We start from the raw sequence: 21,363 nt of genomic DNA on the forward strand, positions 1-21,363 counted from the left end.
GTCTCTTTGAGAAATACCTATCTACCAACATACTCACGATACAAATCCACCTTCTTGTGCATCTTGTAGATGAAGTGGAGATTACTTGACCTGTCTATATACGATGGATGTTCTTCTTGGAGCGCTTCATGAAAACCCTGAAAGGCTTTGTGCTACAATGAGCTCGGCCAAAAGGTAGCATGGCTGAAGGTTGGTTGGTGTCTGAGGCATTAGTGCATATTTCACAATGGCTACCAACGGTGGATTCAAACAACAGTATGCTAAGGTCGCTGAAGGACGATGATAGACTGACCGGAGATGTGGTGGTTGGAAATGGGGTAGAAAAAAGAATGGATGCTGCAATGGAGGAGAAAGTGAATTGCTTTTGTATGTTGCACCATGCCTCCATGGAGATTTGGCTTGCTAGGTACGAGCAAGCTAGGAAAGATTGGGAAGAAGTGCGATCTGAATTTCGACATAGTACGTGCCATTGACCGATTCGATATCCTGAGGGCATGGAGGAGATGTCATGGTTTATGTCAACGCGATGGTTGCATGAAGCTTTGACCATAGCGTCTAGTGAAGGGGCGGAGGTCTCAACTGAGGAGTGGGAATTCTTGAGGGGATGTAGTCCAAAGGTGATTATATTTTTAGGGTTTGTCGTATCTATATTTTATATGCGATAACTAATTGAGTGTTTCAATGTACAGGACAAAATATATAGTGCGGCATGGTCGCGCGGACAACATTTCTGCGTGGAGCATATCAACAGCGATCCACAATAGATTGTGGTATCATGGCAAAGTTCGAGCAAGAGAGCCGACGATGAGCAATGGATCCAAACACGGTTATAGATGAGATGGAGTATTTTGGGAACTTGCAAAGTATTATCACGGTGGATTATCGTAGCTTCTCCATGATCCTATTTGATGTGCAGTGGTTTAAAGTGGTACTTGAAGGAGCTAGAGCTACACTTCGACAAGGTCCATCTGGATTTCTTGAAATAGATTCCCAAAAAAGAGGAACAGATTTGCGTGATACGTTTGTGTTGCCAGCCCATTGTGAACAGGTGCATGGACTCATGTTTTTTTAAATTTTATTACGACATGGTACATGTTACAAAAGTTAAATCTCTCTTGTACGTGATTTTGAATAGGTAATTTTCTATCCAAACCCCCAACAACATCGATGGTGGTATGTTATATCTTCAGCTTCCCAAAGTGCGAGAGTATATGATCAAAGCGATGTTTCGAGCGTAGATAAGGACAGTATGCAAATAGAGGGGTCGATATTGCAAGGGATGGAGGCCACCGAAAGCTTGGAGCATGTAGAGGAGTGAGAATCGGGTAACAATGATGGAAATACAAGAGTCCAAGAATTCTTTGAGAACGAGGTGGACTCATCCTTTTGTGATGACATGTCTATCGACCTTCCAGTGTATGCGAAGTTGTGTCAGGAGATTGACATGGGACCATAGGATACTTCATATTGGGAGCATCCACCTACTCAATTCGTTGAGAAATTGCTTATAAGGGTACATAAGATATGCATTTTAAGTAAGATCATTTTTTTAAGATTTATATTACCATGCTTTGTATGATTTATATTGATTATGCTAACATCAATTTTTGTCTATGCAAGCGACCTTTGTGGATATTTAAATTAGCACAATGAGTCGAGGGATGAGCGATGAGGAGCTACAGGAGATCTTCACGCGTATGTCTCCAAATTAGATGGCTCGATTCAGAGATGTGGCAAACCAGGAGCCGTCTCGAACACCATCAGGCCGTTCTGTTAGATCTACTTTGGTGCGCTCTGATACTTCAGTTTCCAGTAGATGAGATCAACACTCCAGACTTGGGCCAGATGGAGGGAGTGGTTCTAGGGGATGCTGCAGAGACATGGATGCAATGAGCCCACGGTCGGCTCGGGATACAGGTGCTATGCCTTGCTCTTGTGGCGGTTCAAGAGAGCGTGGCTTAGGTGGTTGTTGTAGAGGTACCGACGTAGCGTCTTCGTCTCATCGTTCTACTAGAGTTGCGTCACCTATGGGATTTGTCACACTTGTGGGGACGTCTACTCCAGTCACTCCAGCTTTTGTAGCTTTTGCTCAACTGTCCGCAAGTGGCACCCCTATGGGTGCTACTCCGAGAGATATTACCCCCGTAGCTACACAAGATGTACATGGGTCTCTTGGATATGCCCAAGAGCGTGGTCCTAGGTGGGAGAGAACACATCTTAGGCATATTCCAGAGGGGTATGGATACCTTGTAGATGATAGGACAGGAGCCATCGTCATGAATGATGAGGGGAGGAGGATGATGGCTCGTATGAGAGAGTTGTGCCAACAAGTTTTTTGGCACAACGTCTTGGATCATTAGAAGAACATACCTATGGGGAGCAAGGACTACATAGTAGCATCCTTGCATGAGGAGTTTTCGGTACCTACCACAACAGATAGATTTTCCACAGGCTAGGTGATGGAGTGCATGCGTACGTACATGTCACACAAACAATAGAATGCACGCAAGGCACTTACGAGTGGGGCCTCAAAGCACGAGTGGCTAGACATAGATGACTAGTGCCGACTCACGGAGGAGGCTACAAATTCTCTAGGACGTTGGACACAGCAGCGCAAGGCAGCGAGGGCACGACTGGAGGTAGGAGTGGTCTATCATCTTGGGAGTGGCAGTCATAGGACATATTTGGAGGACTTTGTAAGTTTTTCTTTTGTTCTGCTTGCTTATTTTTTTGCAATATCCCTTGTACTGATAATCGTATTTCTAACAGTTATATTTTGTTTTCTTTGCAGCACTCCATTACAAATCACAATCCCACCTAGAGACTCGATATGTAGAGAGACATGGTCTCACTGCATTGATCGATTGATTGTATGGATACAGTGGCCTTGTAAGTCACTCATCTTTCTTGTCCGTAGTTACTAAATTTAATTAAAATGCATTATTGTATGGTGGATTGTTGTATAGTTGTTTCTTTTTTTTCAGAGTCCGTTCGATGCTCCTTTGCGGCAGGACGAGGTTTCGGATAGCAAGGATCTATAGCTTGCCCTTGGATCTGTGAAGCTTACATACTCTTATTTTTTGGTCACGTGATTTGTGTAGGCATTTTCTATGTAATAGTAGTATCTTGCCATGATTGTACCGTTGCTTTCATTGCATGATCATGTATTTATTTCATGTATCAGTGTTATGATTCAAGTACACTTTGCTTTCATTTACACGAGCATTGTACACATTACTGAAACTTTTTTGTATGGCCCAAATAAAGCACATAGTGCCACAAAATTTGTTTTCCTGTTACCATCGCTATTAGCGTTGCAGATTTACTACACGCATCGCTATTAGCGTCGTAATCTATGTTGCAAAAAGCGTCATTATCATCATCGCTATCTACGTCGGTATCAGCGTCACTGACACAAATAGCGACGCTGATAGTGACTATTCTATGGCGTCGCTAATACCGACGTTTTTTGCGCTGATGGGGGCAATTTTCTTTATGAACATTTTCATCGCTTTGAACATTGGTATAAGGCCTGTATCTTGTAGTGATGTTTGTGCAAGTATAATGGAGGTAAGCCATGAGTATTTGCCTCAGCTTACCCTCATTTGTATGTTTTAGTGAGCATTTATTGCTTTCACTATGAAGAAACATACATGAAAACACCTCTTAACCTACTCATCGCAAGCACAATCCTAAATAGTAGGGAGAGAGGGGGTTTTGTATGTTGCATATGGTCCAAAATTTTATTTGATTGCTACACTTTTCATATAGGTTTCGATTTTATTTTAAGTTATTAAGATGTATAATGGCACATAGTAGTATGGCACATAGTAGTATGGCAGTACCTTATCATCGCAACAAAGTTGTTAATGAAAGAAAATCGTGGAAAGAATGTTCGACCACATTCACAATGTTGATTTCATTTAAGTATAGTATTTGTGCACTCAAAGTCATCCACTTTATATTGCATTGCATCAACGTGGTAAAAAGAGAACTATCTCTTGGATGCATAGTACTTGGTTTCAAACTATTGACCCGCAATGAGTGTGAGGTTTTCGATGCTGTAAGTTTAGTATAATCATTTTCCTGGGGACTGATTTGGTGAGGAATATACTATCTCTTAGAATGAATCTTGTGAAGAGTGGACTTTGTGCCTATGTGTTATATGTTGAGACGATGCATCATGGGGTCAATCCCTCGGGCATAGGAGAGCCATAGTGGGGCCACAACGATACGCCAGGGGGTTCTCCCTTTGTTTGTGTTATGAGGTGCTAGCCACCTATATGTTTGGGTACTCCCTCTACTTGGAGTCAAGAAGGGCATCATGTTGGACTACAATCTAGAGATTGTATTTACAAACACGTTTTTTCAATAAATTAGCTCATGATGTCTATACGCTCCTGGCTGTGAGATCTTGGGGTTGCTTGGGTGAGTATAGGAGGCCCGTGGCTAGAGCCCTAGAGCCAATGTTGGGTTTATTTTTGGTCCCGACAGGTGGTGCATTTTCCAGGAGCCACTACGAAGTGGCGATTTTCGAACCTTCGCGCTACTATAAGGGACCTGTTATTTCCGGTCTCTAATTGAGTACCACCTTGAAGTGGTGGAGCCACTACTAAGTGGCGATTTTCGAACCTTTGCGCTACTATAAGGGATATGTTATTTCCCTCTCTAATTGAGTGCCACCTTGAAGCGGTGGATGTTGAATTAGGCTGATCAAAACCTCGGTCATCATCAGCATGATGATTAATCTAAGTAATCCCCATAACCCGAAAGATACTTTGTCTATCTTGAAGAGGGATCTTTGGTTAGTCATGTGGCCAACTATTTTATCATTTGCCCCAAAAGTGACACCATGCTCGAGTTTGGGCTACTATGGGAAAGTACCCATGGATTTACCTTTTTGAGTAATAATCCATGGGAGTTAAGAGAAAAGATTAGGAAAACAAAGCGATGCTAGGATGACACAATCATCTATGATCCTTGATAATGATAACTTTTTAGAAGAAAAGTGTAATGTGCCGCTCGAGCTTTCCTTGGCGGTATGTTCTTAGTAGCCCAGCAAGAGATGTCCTAGGAAGCGCCATCTAGGATTTTGATAAAACCCTCAAAGTTTACTAACTAGACTTGCTTGAATCTACCCCGTAGTGGAAGTTCCGGCCGCTCCCACAAGGATCGACCTGAGTTTTTTTTGGTCAAATCTATTGCTAGTGGCTAATTAGTATTAACAGATTCTAAAGTGATGTGAATTAGGCTGTCTGGTTTCTAATGGTCCATCAAGTGTGATTTTTTATTCCTTCTTAGGAAAGCTCTCGGCTTACCGAGACCACCCAACCATAGGTGTAGATCTGTCATCGGGGGTCCATCCTCCCCCGCTTCCCTCAAGAGAGTATTTTTAGTTACCTAATTACCTACCACTTTAGGTTTAACATATAAAAACGACTTCTTTGAATTATCTCCTAATACAAATTCGTTCCTCTCCACACCCTTAATTCATGACACAAAAACAGAGTGAAGCAATTCTTTTCTTAATAGTTCCTTTTAGAATAATGACCTGTTACAAATATTTTCTTGTTCAAATGTATTATTCTCTCCAAGATCTGCTCCCTAACTTGTATTGGAACTTCTAGACATAGTTTGGAAATCTAAAGGTAGTTGGCAGCTCATAAGAGCCTAAGGAGTTTGTGACCAAAGCCCCCTAGTATCCTTACCCCCTCCTACCTCTAGAGTTCCATATGACAAGACCTTCCACGTCATGATTATTCTATACTCACTAACGCGAAACAAAAAGTAAAACCCCTTGGAGTAGGTTTTTGTCGCGCTGGCCTTGGGGAGGTCTAGTGTGGTTAAGAACATTGACTCAGTTGGTGTTCTGTGCTCACTAGAATACTGCCTCAGTTCGGCGATCTATACTCAATCATCCATCTTTTAGGCTGATGATTTTAGAAAAGATCATTACCTAGCTTACAATCACAAACATCTTTATTTCGAATGCATTATACATAAACTTCTAACACAATTATTTCCAAGACAAATCTTTTCTTTCCAAAAATTAATAACATTGAGAAAAATTAGCATTAGTGGCAATACCTTCCAATAGTGTTCGTGGATTTTCCCTTCCCTGGGGACTAGTTTGGACTGAATCTAAACAAGAATTTCATACTTGAGAATAACTCCCTTAGATTTTTGTGGGTCCTTGCCTACAATAAAAGAAAATATTGGTTAGTTTAATTACGAATAGTATCCTTTGATAATTTCATCTCAATGTCTCTTATATATCGAGGATTAGCATCCGTGATTACCCATCAGAGATTTCATTTGATCAACACAAAAATAAAAAATATTAAATCTTTTAGGGACACAGTACCTTCCTTGTACTCTCTTAGGTTCATCTTGTACAGACCCAAGTTACCCCTTGGAATTTGCCGTTAAGAATTTGTCAAAGAGATTATATGCAGGAATCGAATAAAATCTTATTTTACGCACATAGCTTTTGTTGCATGTTCATGGGATAAAGGCCTACTAGCTATTTTTATTTAAGAAAAATAGTACATGAGGATCCATGATGGGCACTTGATTGATGGTATTCGTGGCTTCGTTTGTAATCCTTGTGCTCAACATTTCGTTTTTAGTAATTGTGTTCGCAGCGCTATTGGCAGCTCCTACCTCCGTGACCTTCATAACGTTCTTCTTCAAGGCCATGGTCTTTAATCACAAGATAGCAAAAACGGGAATTTGGTGAAGGAGCTTGGGGGTAATTAGATTGATGGAATTTTGATTGACAAGGGGGAGGCGATTACAAAGAATTTAGAGAAATCGAGAAGAGTCTTGATTTCACAGGGGAATAGGATAGAAGGGATGGAGGAATTGAATTTGAGAGCTCACGGAGTATCCTCCTTGTCTTCTTGATAAGAAATTCCTATGCTCGCACTTCTCTTGCCCCACTCCCTCATGCTCTATACTCTTGAGAAGGGCCTCTCCTCTCTTGCTCCGACTGCCCTCAATGGCTCCCCATGCCTCATATTTATAGTTAAATTGAAGAAGAATGGTTGTGGCTAAGAAGAAGAGCTCTTTATGGAGGGGATCTTGGCAAAATCAGCAATCTGAAGCTTTCAAGATGCAATTTGATGCCGAAAATTTGATCTTTGAGGTCCAAAGAGGCTGCTAGAGATGCCATGACTGATTCACCTAGCTCTCGAATGATCTTGCTTCAACCCAAGCCTCTTGTCGAATTGAGAAGAGGGAGAGATTGGTGGAGGTAATTACTGAATGTCTAGAGTTGAATTCATGCTTTTTGGTACAAAATCAAAGATGCCATATTTGGGAAAATAGTGCATTGTTTTTTTCCATGAAAAAAGGAGGGGGAGCGGCCAGATCGTCGTCATCTTCCTCTCTTCCTTATATTTTCTTCAAGATTTTTAAGCTTTAAGGCTTAAAGCTTTGTGATTTATCTCTACTTACCAAGTTTTAAATGTACGTAGTCAAATTCGACTTATGGCTCCTAGCTCTCGTTTGCGTGGTCACTTCCGTGACGAATGGCTACAGTCTTTGTTAATCTGAGAAAATTTCGGGTTACAATCCTCGGGTCTTTTTGCTCAAGATATTCTCTATTTAATGATTTTAGAGTTCTTCAAGTCCATTCTACGAGAAGTAAGGAAGATTTGAAATTAAAGTCGGGATATCACAAAAAGACGTGATGCCAATTTTTAGAGTAATGCATGAGTATGATTGGAAGATACGTCCAATGCTAGCACATGATCTATTTGGATACTAAAGTGCAATTTCTAAGATCCATAAAGCATTGGATGATATTCGTATATGTAGAAAACCATTGTTAGAGAGGAAAGTTCTATTGGGACCTATCGTCGGTTCTAGGAAAATGGCGGTAAATGAGTATAGACTTGCTAAAGTACCACTAATAGGGGATGGGTTGCACTCCCTGTTGTATAGAATAGGACTCCCTAGACCACTCTATGAGTTGGGAGAAAGGGATGTCAATGGAAATATTAACTTTTACACTAGTAAAGGTGAAAACGGAAGAGAATAGAGGCCGTGAGACAATGGGATTAGGTCAAGATGAATATGAAGATCTAAAGAACCTAGTGTTGATCTTGAAGAAGAGGACTAAATGTCCTCTTCCTTATAGGGGCCTCTTAGTTTTTTATGGCCTATTAGATGAGGATCTAATGCTGCGTCATTTAAAAGAGTATGGCCTAACTTTCCTTGTGAGTAATTTTGATGATATACATTGGATGATTATGTTTTCGAGTACTCTAAAGGGGAGGCCAAGAAATGGTACTGGAGCCTCCCAAGAGGGTCAATTAGAACCTTTGAGGAGCTATGTGATAAATTCCTACATGAGTATAAGAAGAAGATTCCCATGACTTAAGTATTAGGGCAACTTATGCAGATTTGACAAGAGTCATATGCCTTGATTAAAGAATATGCTAGAGCATTTGATAATATTCTTAGCTTTGGCCAAGAAGAGCCATTGTGTTGCCGAATGATGTGTTATGTGATCTCTTTATGAGTGGCTTAGTGATTAATACATGAATCCAAGTGAGAATGCAAGATCCTAAGTCATTAAGTTAGCCTAAGATGCATACATTTTACTATAAGCAAAATATTTAAAGATGTTGGGAAGACTTTTGGATTTTTCCCCACTCTTTGCGAGTGCATCCAAGCATTCAACTTTTTTTGCAAGGAGATAATTCATTTGCTAATACCAAGACAACCTCTATGGGGAACCTTGGTAGTCAAAATCTCCAAGTAGGAGATGTAAATTTTATGAGTAGTCATAGTATGCCTCTTGTTGGAAAGAGTCTAAGCCAAGCAAGTCATATTAGGGCTTACAACACTTTCATGAGGGGTGGCTATGAAGGAAAAATTAATAGGATCATTGGGACTACAAGTGTGGATGAGCATCCTATGAGTGGTTCTCATTTTGCCCCTAGAAAGGCTCTTGAGATACCTTTTCCATTTATAAATGAATCATGCTTTCGATGGAGGTTTTCCTCTTAGTAAGGGCATGATGCATATGAGTGAGAAGTAATGTGGATAGAGGTAGGTAAAGGAATCCCATATGTTAACCCTCAAATAAACAAGGTGAAAAATCTGAAAAATCTAAAGCAAAAGACAAGGCCAAGGCAAAAGTGAAATGGAAGACGAAGGCGCACCAAGAAGAATCAGGAAACACAAGAAGTGCAAAAAAGTCCTAAATCAAGGAGAAAGGTTCACAAGAAAAAGTGCATGTCAACACTTTGGTAAAAGAATGCAAGGTGCACCATGATTTATTTTAAGAGTGTCGAGCTCTCACCCATGCAATTTGTAAAGGTAGATGGGCGGTAGGAAGGAAGCTAGGATGATAGGAGGACAATGCAAAAAAGGGCCCACGACCAGCCATGTAAAAAAGGAGATATCGCCCAAAAGGGATTTAGGGTTTTGTATATAAAGTTGAAAAGAGAATGAGAAACTCATTCTCATCTTCTTTTTCTTCTTCTTCTTCTTCTTCTTCTTGCTTGCTTGCTTGAGCTTGTACTTGAGAGAGGGAGTGTGAGAGTGTGAGGGAGTGAGTATGTGAGGGTGAGGGACCGTGGTGTGGAGAAGCTCTCCATCTTCTCCTTTCTTCTTCTCTTCTCTTCTCTTCTCTTGCTCGTGGTAATGGAGCTTGGAGCGTGGAGCTTGAGGATGGAGCTCGCTTGAAGCTTGCACTTGGATCGTGGAGCTATTGGAGTGCTCGGGAGAGGAGGCAACTCGATCGGGCATGGAGGTAAGCTCACTACACTCATAGAGATGGATAGTGCATTAACTATGTGAGAGGTAGCCATTAGTGCTTGGCTTGGAATGCTTGAAACAATAAGTGGTCCGTGGGTCTTGGTGGTTTGCCTCTACATATTGGTTTTCCGTTTTGCTCGGACCAACGAATTTAAGCCTTGAGTGCTTGCGCGCTTCGAATCGAGCATAGAAGTAGGGTTTTTCCCGAACCGGTACTTGAGGTAGATAGGTAAGAAGCAAGGGAGTTTGAAGAGGTATTCTATCTCCTTAGCAAGTAAGTTTTTGAATTTTTGGATTTGGAAAGGTAAGTTGGAGTAGTGTAGGTGTTTGCTTTTTGATTTGGGTGCATTAGGGTACGAAAAAACAAAGAAAAATTAAGAAAAATAGGCATTGGGATTTCTACTATCATAACAAGTTAAGAGGGTTTGATTTGTTTGCAGATTTGTATTTTGAAGTTTATTTGCTATTCTAGGTATATACAATCCTTCATTAGGGTCTATTCTTACGTTCTAGAAGTTCACGCGACCCCTCATAACCAAAATCGTTAGGATTGAATTGACTTTCGTCTTCCTTGAAACTCATCCGCACGAAAATCAAACGCATGAAAATTGGACACACACCATCCCCACTGGACACTCCACAATCGGACACCTGTCAAATCGGCATCCATTCCCAAAATCAGACATAGGAAAATTGGACCAACCCATAATTGGACCACCCAAAATCGAACCAATGGGACTCGGACCATTCGATTGGCCAATCGAACCAATCCAAAATTGGATGTTTGATTCTGATAATCAAACTCCTAAGAATTGGACCTCTGAGAATCAGATAGAAAATTGTCAAAATCGGACACGTGAACAGAATACAAATTTGACACATGTAAGCCTTGAAACCGACCTAGAGCTTGTATAGAGCCGAAAGCACATCATAAATCTATCACCGAGCTAAAATCTAGAGCAAGTAGTTCAAAACTTGGCTACAAACAATCCTTCCAATCACACATGGTATTTAGCATATTGGACCTACAGGCTGGGGGGACTTACCCCCGGACCCTCGCAGAGGGTGCTTTGCCCCCTTTGCACCTCCCCCAAGTAGGCTAGAGAGAAAACACGTGCCATGACAGGTCCTCCAAATTAGATCCTAGTGTAGTAATGGCTCTACACAAGCATAGATTCTCACTTGCAAAACAACAACCAAAAGCCCATACCCGAAAAAATAGAAACCCTAGAATCTCAATGGGCCAATCTAGCCAACAAGGGCAAAAATACCACACCATAAAAACATGTATAGGTTGCATCTGCATCTAGTCAAAGCGGAATGCAATAACATCAAGCTATAACTGCGAGGATGACTAGACATGATAGTGCTGATGATAGATGCACCTTGAATGGCACTGCACAAACGACCCAAGACTATCCAAAGGTAAGCTTCCAAATGTCCAAGAGGTGGGACATGACACCACCCTTAACTCTCAGCCTAAGGATATGCCTGTGTAATCCATCATGACTAGCTCAACTAATGTGCTTGATCTGCACAAGTGAATGCGCAAAGGGCAATAAGAGTTACAACCACTTCCAATCTACTTAAGGACTTGATACCACAATCTACCAATAGTGGCCAATCCACTGAACTAGCCGCTACTACTTCCAATCAGGAATCATAGCAGCCACAGTCTTTGGTCATGACAATGCCCCTTGCAAAACGTGTCCTTAGAAATTCACCTGTGGAAGAGATATTGCAACCAACATCCTTGACACCTCCAGCACTTTCAAAGCACCTAAAACCTAGGCTTGATGAGAAATCTCTCAAAGATTTGGCTAAGGAGATGGCACATCTGACCAATGAGCCAAAGGTGAAGTGCATGATGAAGCTTGATCACAAGTTGATAGCTATCACACATGTGTATGCCCATGTGGACATGGGAATGCCAACTCCAGGGCACACAAGGCTCATAGCCAAACCCCTGACTTGGGATGAGCAACAACATGTTTGCTCTTGCTATGTAGTTGTCACTGAAGAAGTCATAAAGGACATCCCAGAAGCCATAGCTAGAGAATTGCACTTGATACCCTCACTCTATACTACTCAATGTGTGACAAACAAGGAAAAGCCCGAAGCAATCAAATGAAAAGGGGAAGGACAAGGTGAGTTTGTGCAGAAATGGTACTCCAATCAAAGTTTGGCAGCCAAAATTGGCCACCAACTAATGACACTCGCTGAGCAAAGGAAAGCCCTTTGGACATCAACACATGATTCTACATACATTGCCCCAGCCTCATTACGAGTGTTGGCAGCAGTCCATTAGGTCCAACTTTCTGCCATTGTCCAAGAACATCCCTTGTATGATAAACTGCTTCTAGAAGAAGATCTGCACATGGCTAGCAAGCTAGGAGTAGGGAGCATGGTTCTTGATGTTAGTGCATATGTCTTTTGCCTCACTTAAGACCCTGCAATCCTAGATCTCTATGCTTCCCATCAATACAACCCTGACTTCTTCAGCTAGTTTCATCCAAGCCTATATGGTAGGAACCCTAAACCGTCTCCTGGCTCTACACTAGAGTCACCCGAACCCATAGAGCAATAGAAAAACAGCTCTAAACACAACATCTGCTCTGATAAGAAGCAATGGAGGCATATTCCAATGAATCGGCCAAAGAACTAGACTCTCCACAAAGAGAGGTAGTTGTACCCTCACAACCTAGCGAGGATGTTCAGCATGCCATGGCTATGTTCCATGAGGACACACTAGAAAAAGAGAATGCTAAGGCCCAACTAAGCACATCAACGGGCTGACCTAGTTCATGGTCCTAGGTCTTTAAAGGATACACCTTAATTGCCTAAGAAAAAGAGGAGAAAACAACGAAAACAATGGCAGTTGCAAGTGGCGCGATAGACGCTAAGAAGATCGAGACCAAGAGCATTGAAGAGTTGAGGAATAAAACATCAAGTCCATCCACCAATGAACCCATTGCCATCTCTCCTAACAGCAATGAAACCTTAGACACGTTCGTGTTTTCTGATAAGTCAAAGCAACCATTACCATCAATGGTTGCTTGCAACACTCAATCCACCAACAACAGAACTTACATTGAGCAATCAAGAGGGATACAACATTGTCACAACAGGGTGACAAAACTATACTAGTCACATCCGAGGAGAACCATGATGTAAGAGCAACAAAGCCTCAGGAGAAACATGAAAACCCTGAGGACATAAGCAATCCTAGCATTGACCAATCTTGCTCAACTAGGCCTCAGCCCCCAGCTATGCTAAAGCCTAGGAAAACCCCCAAAACCTTGCATGAGATAGCAATCGAGCAAGCCTTCATAAAACATAGAAGTGTCACAGAGTGCTTGGCTAAGTTGGATGCTAAACTCAAAATATTCGCATGTGTCTATGTCCTTGCAGACATGGGCACATTCCCTAGGGAGCAGCTTGAGGTATATTTGCCATATCCTCTATCCTGGGAAGAGCAAGAATATCTTAATGAACACTATAACAAGCTCCTACATGAATGCATGCAACTCGTCTCTGATGAGGAAGTCGACGAACTACACTGACATTCAATGAAGTGCTTTGCCAACCGAATCTCTTTGAGATAGAGCAACTAAAGGGACAATCAGAGGGTCGAATTCAATTTGAAAAACATTGGTTTGAAAACCATGCTATAATGGCTGAACTTGGAACTCAGATTATGACAATCTCAGAGGAGCGATTGGCCAAATGGCAGTCTCAAAGAAACCCAACCTATGTGGCGCCAACTTCCTTTCAAGTATTGACTGTCATTTGGGGTATAGACTTAGTCGGAAATAGCCAAGAGAACTCTCTAGTTGATAAAATTCTCACTGAGGAGGAGCTACATGTTGCCACTAGACTCAGACAAGATACCATGCTACTCCATGTTGCAAAATATTTGTTGTTATTGAGTAGTCTGCCATGAGTACTAGATGCATGTGCCACATTCTAGTGTAATCCTGAGTTCTACAATTGGTTTTTATCCTCACGAAGTGACATGGATTTATAAACATGTACATAAATAAACAATGTGTTTTGTGACTATGTATAAATAATATCAAAAGCAGCAAAGCTAGCACGCACACACAAGGAATGATAATCAAGTGCAAGTAATATGCATCGAAGTCAACACTGTGGGATTTAGATAAGTGATGTCTTTTGGAGCTGCACTAGTTCATTATGGTCGAAGCATATGGTTTGCATGTACTCTCATGAGTTGCCAAGTGAATGCAGGATGACATAGGTCTATGTACAAAAGCGTTCAATGTCCAAGTCACCACAAGACCACCAATCCCACAAGGACCATTATGGAGAAAGCGACAAAAGTACTAAGAAATAAAGAGCCGTGGCGTAGTCCCATTGGAAGAGAAAATCATCCCTACAAAAAGTACACATTGCATTTGAGTATGGCGAAAGCATAGTCATTGGCTACTCTCTCTTTCTTGGCCAAAGTCTACATCCGGGGCAAGATTAAGGTGGCAAGCTCCCGTTCACGATAGAAGAGAAAGCAAAGTATGACTTAATGGTGGAAATGAGGGGTTTCAGCTAGTTTACATTCAAGCTTACCCTAAACCTAAAAGATGCCATCATAGATGAGCCAACTATAAAACAACTCATGAACCATTACAGTCTACAGAAGTATGTAGAGAAGGTCAGGAAGGCTATCGATTATAGCAAGTACGCAGAATTTTCGAGGAGCTTCGATGCCGAAATAAACTGTGGCATGGTGACGGTAAGAAGAGGAGAAGAATCTCTTCAAGTATAGGTGGACTTGAGTCCTGCAATGGTGGAGAAGGTCTTGGGTTTATTAGCCAACATCAAGACTGAGAAATGCCCAAGGAGGGATGTGTATAATATGCTAGGGGTGAGCCATCATCAATCCAAGAACAAGAGGGAGAAAAAGTCCACAAGGAATGGCAAGAAAACATGGAGAGAGTTATTAATAAAAAGGAGAATGACCAACCATCTCAATAGTAAGAGAGTAGAAGGACAATCCGTGAGCGGCAAGGCTAAAAAATTGTCAAGTCAAGTGAAAAGGAAAGATCACACTCTGAAAATCCCCATAAGAAGAACTCGATCCACCTCCAAGGAAAATATAGAGCTGCAAAGGGTGGAGGAGGAATCGAAGAGATTAGAAGAAGAGCACAAGAGAACGCGAGAAGAGGAGGAAGAATGACTAAGGCAAAAAGGGAGGAGGAGATTACTCTAATGAAGATGGAATCAAAGATTTAGCCTACAAGCTGGCACATCTTTGCAACATGGACTCACGCCATGACACCTAAGTCTAACACTAGCTTAGGAGCATAGGAGCAATGTGCTCCCCTAATCTCAACTAGATGGACCTCACAGGAGCTCTCCTTGCTAGTGGTTTGGGAAGCCAAAACAACAAATGTAGCTGCCTCATCAGGGGCCACTAGAGCTGGTCCACAAAGAAGGGCATGACTCTGAATCAAATTAATGAAAGAAAGAACGAAGCCCCTCCATGGCCACAACAAGTATAGTCAGATGAGAAAAAGGCTCTATGCAAAGCTATTCCTTGGTAAATCTCTTAGGTCCCCCTCAAAATGTAACTACTGTAGAGCATCAAGATGATGTCTCGCGTGCCCCCTCCCAATGCATCTCCAAAACAAAACAAAAAAAAAGAGAAAGAAGAAAGAAAAAAAAAGAAAGAGCAAACAAACACTCGCACAAAGAAAAAGGAAAGAAACAATGGGCTTTTCCATGTATATCCAGAGTGCCACAAACACTGCACCTAGGGGTCCTCATGTTAGGCATGACCGGTGGCTTTGGTCAACCAACTTCGTGCCTAACCCCCTAGCCCTTCACATCCCCCCACTTTACACTTAGTGCACATCAAGGGCAGGACACACCTACAGAGTTTGTGCTCGCCTATGGTTAGATCTATCTCCCTAAGTGACAACCACAACACCTTCCCTGTACACGAATTGGGTCCTCAAGTGTGGGACGACACTATAGGCTTCCTTGAGGTTCGAGGTTTGACCCAACTCCCAATTTTACTAGCATGAACACCATGCAACACTGTACAGTATGGTAGATGCATCCCCGGGTAGTGCACTTTCTTTTTCTTTTTTCAGGTATACTCAACAATGGTGATCAACCACCACTGACATTGAAGGTCCCCCAATACTTGATCAAACCTAATCTTGGCCTTTGCAATCTAATTTTGGTGTCAATGAGAAAAAAATTTTCCAACCCATTGAACCCTTGCTTCATCCACACAATGCTACAAGGAACCAGACCAATAGTCTTCTAACTACGTAATATCTAAGTATGCACGTGCACTCACGTAATATATGCACCACAATCTATACACAGTTTGGGTCCTCAAGTGCAGGACAATACTCTCAGCTTGCTTAGAGTTCGACCTGTCTCCCAAACTAATCAAACTATGTCTTGTGCATGATAAGAAGACTAGCACTACCCCTAGGGAGAGACCACATATGAGAGGTTTTCAATTGCAGGTATTGAAGACTACAGTGACAGTATCATTAGCTCTTCATCAACACTCAACTCTGCATTCTTATCCTTTATCATCCTACAAGCCCACCAATGACTCGTCACCTATAGAATCCCCAGAGCATCAACACCTATGCCAACCCATGACTGCAACTCCCAATAAAAACCAACCCTAGCACCAACTTCAACAACCCTTTCACCAACCAATCAGGCCAACAAAGTGCCACCAACCACCTTCATCCACACCACCACCAAAACTCCTCCAAGGCAAACCACATCACTCCCTTCCACACACGTCTTCAGTGCATGCCAAAGCCTACTATCTACGACGGTGAGTGCGATGGGACTGGCACTCGTCTAGGAGGGGGTAATGTTAACCCTCAAATGAAGAAGGTGGAAAATCCGGAAAATCTAAAGCAAAAGACAAGGCCAAGGCAAAAGTGAAACAGAAGATGAAGGTGCGCCAAGAAGAATCTGAAAACACAAGAAGTGCAAAAAAGTCCTAAATCAAGGAGAAAGGTGCATAAGAAAAAGTGCATGTCAACACTTTGGTAAAAGAGCACAAGGTGCACCATGATTTATTTTAAGAGTGTCGGGCTCTCACCCATGCAATTTGTAAAGGTAGATGGGCGATAGGAAGGAAGCTAGGAAGATAGGAGGACAATGGGAAAAAGGGCCTAGGCCACAGTCGGCCATGTAAAAAAGGGGATATTGCCCAAAAGGGATTTAGGGTTTTGTATATAAAGTTGAAAAGAGAATGAGAAGCTCATTCTCTTCTTCTTCTTCTTCTTCTTCTTCTTCTTCTTCTTCTTCTTCTTCTTCTTCTTGCTTGTTTGAGCTTGTGCTTGAGAGAGGGAGTGTGAGAGTGTGAGGGAGTGAGTGTGTAAGGGTGAGGGACTGTGGTAGAGAAGCTCTCCATCTTCTCCTCTCTTCTTCTATTCTATTCTATTCTATTCTCTTCTCTTCTCTTCTCTTCTCTTGCTCACGACAATGGATCTTGGAGTATGGAGCTTGAGGATGGAGCTTGCTTGAAGCTTGCACTTGGATCATGGAGCTATCGGAGTGCTCAAGAGAGAAGGCAACTTGATCGGGCATGGATGTAAGCTCACTACACTTGTAGAGATGGATACCGTGTCGGCTATGTGAGAGGTAGCCATTAATGCTCAGCTTGGAATGCTTGAAATAATAAGTGGTCCATGGGTCTTGGCGGTTTGCCTCTACACCATATGAAGAAGATGCAGAATGTTAAAGGTCCACCTATGGTCGATGGAAGTCATACATATGTGAGGCTCTTTGTTCATAGCAATAAGTCCGTGTTGAGTCCATGTAACAGTTCACCACTGCATACAAACTCCTCCCCTAATTTTAATTAAATGAATTTAAATTATTATCTTTTTCCACTCCCTAGAACATATGGCAAGGGGAGGGAGATTGATGATGATGCCAAGGCAGGTGATGGCATGGACAAAGCTGACGAGGAAGCACAAGACGATGACGGACAGTCGATGACAGCATGAAGATGATGATAAAGAGCCACCTCACTCCCCCAGTCACTGCTGCATTCCACCCTAATAATACCCCCCCTTCCCAGTATAAACCCCCCCCCCCAAATCGTAATGAGGGAGATAGGGAACCCTTAGAGGAGGCCACGGGACTCTGGAGAGAGAGAGGGGAGAAGAAGAAGAAGAAGAAGAAGAAGAAGAAGAAGAAGAAGAAGAAGAAGAAGAAGAAGAAGAAGAAGGGAGAGAGAGAGGGGAGAAGAAGAAGAGAAGAGGAAGAAGAAAAAGAGGGAGAGAGAGAGGGGAGAAGAAGAAGAAGAAGAGAGAGAGAGAGAAGAAGAAGAGGAGAAGAAGAAGAAGAAGAGGGAGAGAGAGGGAGAGAGTGAGTGAGTGAGTGAGAGACTCTCTAAAGGAACCCGTTCCTCTTCCCCTCCTTAGAGGGTGACCACATGCGTCGCTTTTCTCCCCATCTTCCCGTGTGTTTAACCCCCATCTCCCTGCTAGTTTAACCCCATTGCAATCTTCGGCACACTATTTCCTCGACAAGAGAAAGAGAGAGAGATTCATAAGCTAAAAGTATGGCCCCAAAACGGTGGGAGACATGAATCAATGGTAATCCCACATCCAACAATGGAGCCACCGACCATGGCATTTCAATGAATATGAATACAACGCGAGCATAGATTTACTCATATGACACATTGAGGTTCACACAAACCCTTATATCCGAATACAATCATTAGGATTAAAACTACGATACTTTGAGATCCGCTTGATAGCGACTATGTTTGTCAATCCTAACCAAGAATTGGGCTAGATGCAGGAACATCTCGAGGCCTCAAAGGCAAGAAATCTAGGGATTAGGAAACCTTAAGTCCCGACGCTTTTGTACTTATTGAGAAGAAGGCTGGGTTATCGATCAATGAAAGTGAATAATAAAACTTACATCATGTTCAAGGTTTGAAACCCTAACATATGCCTTAGCCGAATAAAGGAGTGTTAAGTAAATTTTACGTAGAATCGCTCTTTGATCCCAAGGGGGAGAGCAAATACGCAATGGAAAGGTTATCGCAACTATTCCTACAATATTTGGAAAAATGATACCATTGTTTTGTTGATTGATCGAATAACGTCCTAAATGTTTTTGCATTAAGCAGATTTTTGGAATGTGATCTGGATGATTATTCCAAATGCTTGTGTTTGATGGTAAATGCATGGCAAGGGTCAGTAATGACAAATTGCCATGAGAAATAGAGGAATGTCTCCTTGGAAAATGATATTAGGCTAATTACCTTGTTCATGCTCGATTCTCAAATGGATTAATTAAGGAAGGATATTTTGCATGGGTGGATCATCTCCAAGATCACACTGCGGATTACCCTAAGAGGGCATTGCTCGATTCACGGGCCGAAGGTCAAGTGGTGAAAAGGCCAACCACAAAAATTGTGTTTCACTCCTAGGCCACTTGGGTCAGGTGGAGCTCTGGATACCCCTTGCCTAGCCTGAAACGGAGGTGGAGACTGCCCTAAGCCCAACGTCTAGGGCATCGGAAGATTCTATTCTAGATACTGGATGGAAATTATGGTGCCACATGTGATTTTGGACTGGGTACTTCTGTTGGACAGAAGGGAATACATAATTTCTCTTGTATGGGCAGGAGACAAAGATTAACATGAAGATAAGTTAAGGAATTTGTTTGAACTTGATTTGGTTGCTCTGTTTTCGTGTTTGGGCTGTAAGTTTCGTAAATGAGCCCCTGTAATGAAGGAGACAGGAGAGAGAGAGAAGAGAGAAATTGGGAGAGAGAAAGAGGAGAGAGAAGACTACAGAGAAGAAGAAGAAGGGCAGAAGAGAGAGAAAGACTGTTACAAGGAGAGAGAAAGACTAGGAGTAGAGAGAGAAAGATAAGAAGAGGAGAGAGAAATGGCTGGAAGCCATGGAAGGACAGGGAAGAAGGTGAAGAAGGTGAAAGGATATATGTATATTTTTCAAAATGGTACCCTAACCAGGTCCTTGTACACCTTAAATACCCCATCCGTGTAATCAGGTATTCGCATGTGCTATCCTCGTGTTAACCCCGTGTAAGACCTCTAATCCCATTCTTTACATTCCATCCCGACCCTGAAGGTTTTTGCCCTAAAAAACAAAAAGAGGACATATTGGTATAGCTGGGTGGGGGGGGGGGGAGGGGGGGAGGGGGGGAGGGGGAAATCTTGTGGAACGGTGGCCTATGAGCATGTATGCAGTGTGAGCATGAGGGGAGAAGGTAACTCGGTACAAAGATAGGCACCAATTCCAAACAAGAAGGGCTGGACAACACCGGACAACATGCTATCCCGAACAAGCCTGCAGTGGAAAACTAATCATAACTTGCCATGGGCAACTCCAAACGAGACATTCCAAATGTCAAAATGAAGCTCGTTGAGTGTACTTTCAGCCCAAGTAGATCATGCATGGGTGCAATTAATGCATGCCCAAAACTGTTTGAAAATAGATGGCTGTCTACTACAAAACATGCCCAAATCGAGTTGTCCTTCAGCCAAGGTTGCCGCCTCAAGGTGAGGAGACTGCACTAGGGGAGTGCTGACGTAGATAGAGCTTTTCTTCAACCCCTGGGATCAAATGGATAACCTGCATGGTAAGCATCACTAGCATACAGATCATCCATGCAAGCGTGGGTCTATGTACTGCCACCGGAGTCAAATGGAAAGTGGTTATCCTTTCCATGCATTGGGTTACCATCCACAAGTAAAGCTAGAATGGTCAGAACCACTAGCTGTTGCATCGAGTCTGCCATAAGCATCATATGATTAAGCTCGGTTTGTGCTTGGATGTTGTCAACAACACACAGGGTTGCATAAGCTAAAAAGTTTACTGCATCAGCCCCTAAGTGTTGCATATTCATGGACCCTACATTCTTAGTGATGTCCAAGCAATCAAACTGCAGGTCTGTGGACTGAAGGGGCTCCCACATGGGGTCATGATCATCCAAATCCACGTGCTGCCCATGATCTTCTTTCTTGAACTGAAGTTCTTGTTGTGGACCCATACCAAAATGGTCTTCAACAAGATCTTCTCCATCCTTTGCATCATAATACCAAGAGTATTTTGATAGTCTTTGCCTTGCATGTGGCTTGATGATTACAAGATATTGGCTTAGCACATCGATAGCATAAGCCCGCAGCATGCAATTCGCGTATCGTATCACTAGTAAGGTGTCTAATGCATTTAGCCTTAGATAGCAATTTACACACACGCTTATCACCATTGGTCAGCTCAGTAATAGTTCTGACATGCTGCTCATAGTCATCTTACTGCTCATGTACAATAGATGGCTGTCCATGTTCATGACCATAATGCTCATGATGTCCATATGGATGGTCATACCAATGTGGTTGCTGCTCATAATGATATTCATGCTGTCCATACTGCATATGGTGATAATAGCCCTGTTGCGCATCACACGCATAACCGTCATAAGCATGCTACCTTTGATCATTGATCCCACAACATTGGTCATGCTGTCCATAATCTCTATGAGAATGCATATCACAAAAATGTTCATGTTGCTGCCCAAATACATCTATTTGTTGTTGCC

Source organism: Lygodium microphyllum, chromosome 13 (genome assembly GCF_053477565.2).
Source record: "Lygodium microphyllum isolate KBCC chromosome 13, Lygodium_microphyllum_v1.1.10, whole genome shotgun sequence".
Classification (NCBI taxonomy): Eukaryota; Viridiplantae; Streptophyta; class Polypodiopsida; order Schizaeales; family Lygodiaceae; genus Lygodium; species Lygodium microphyllum.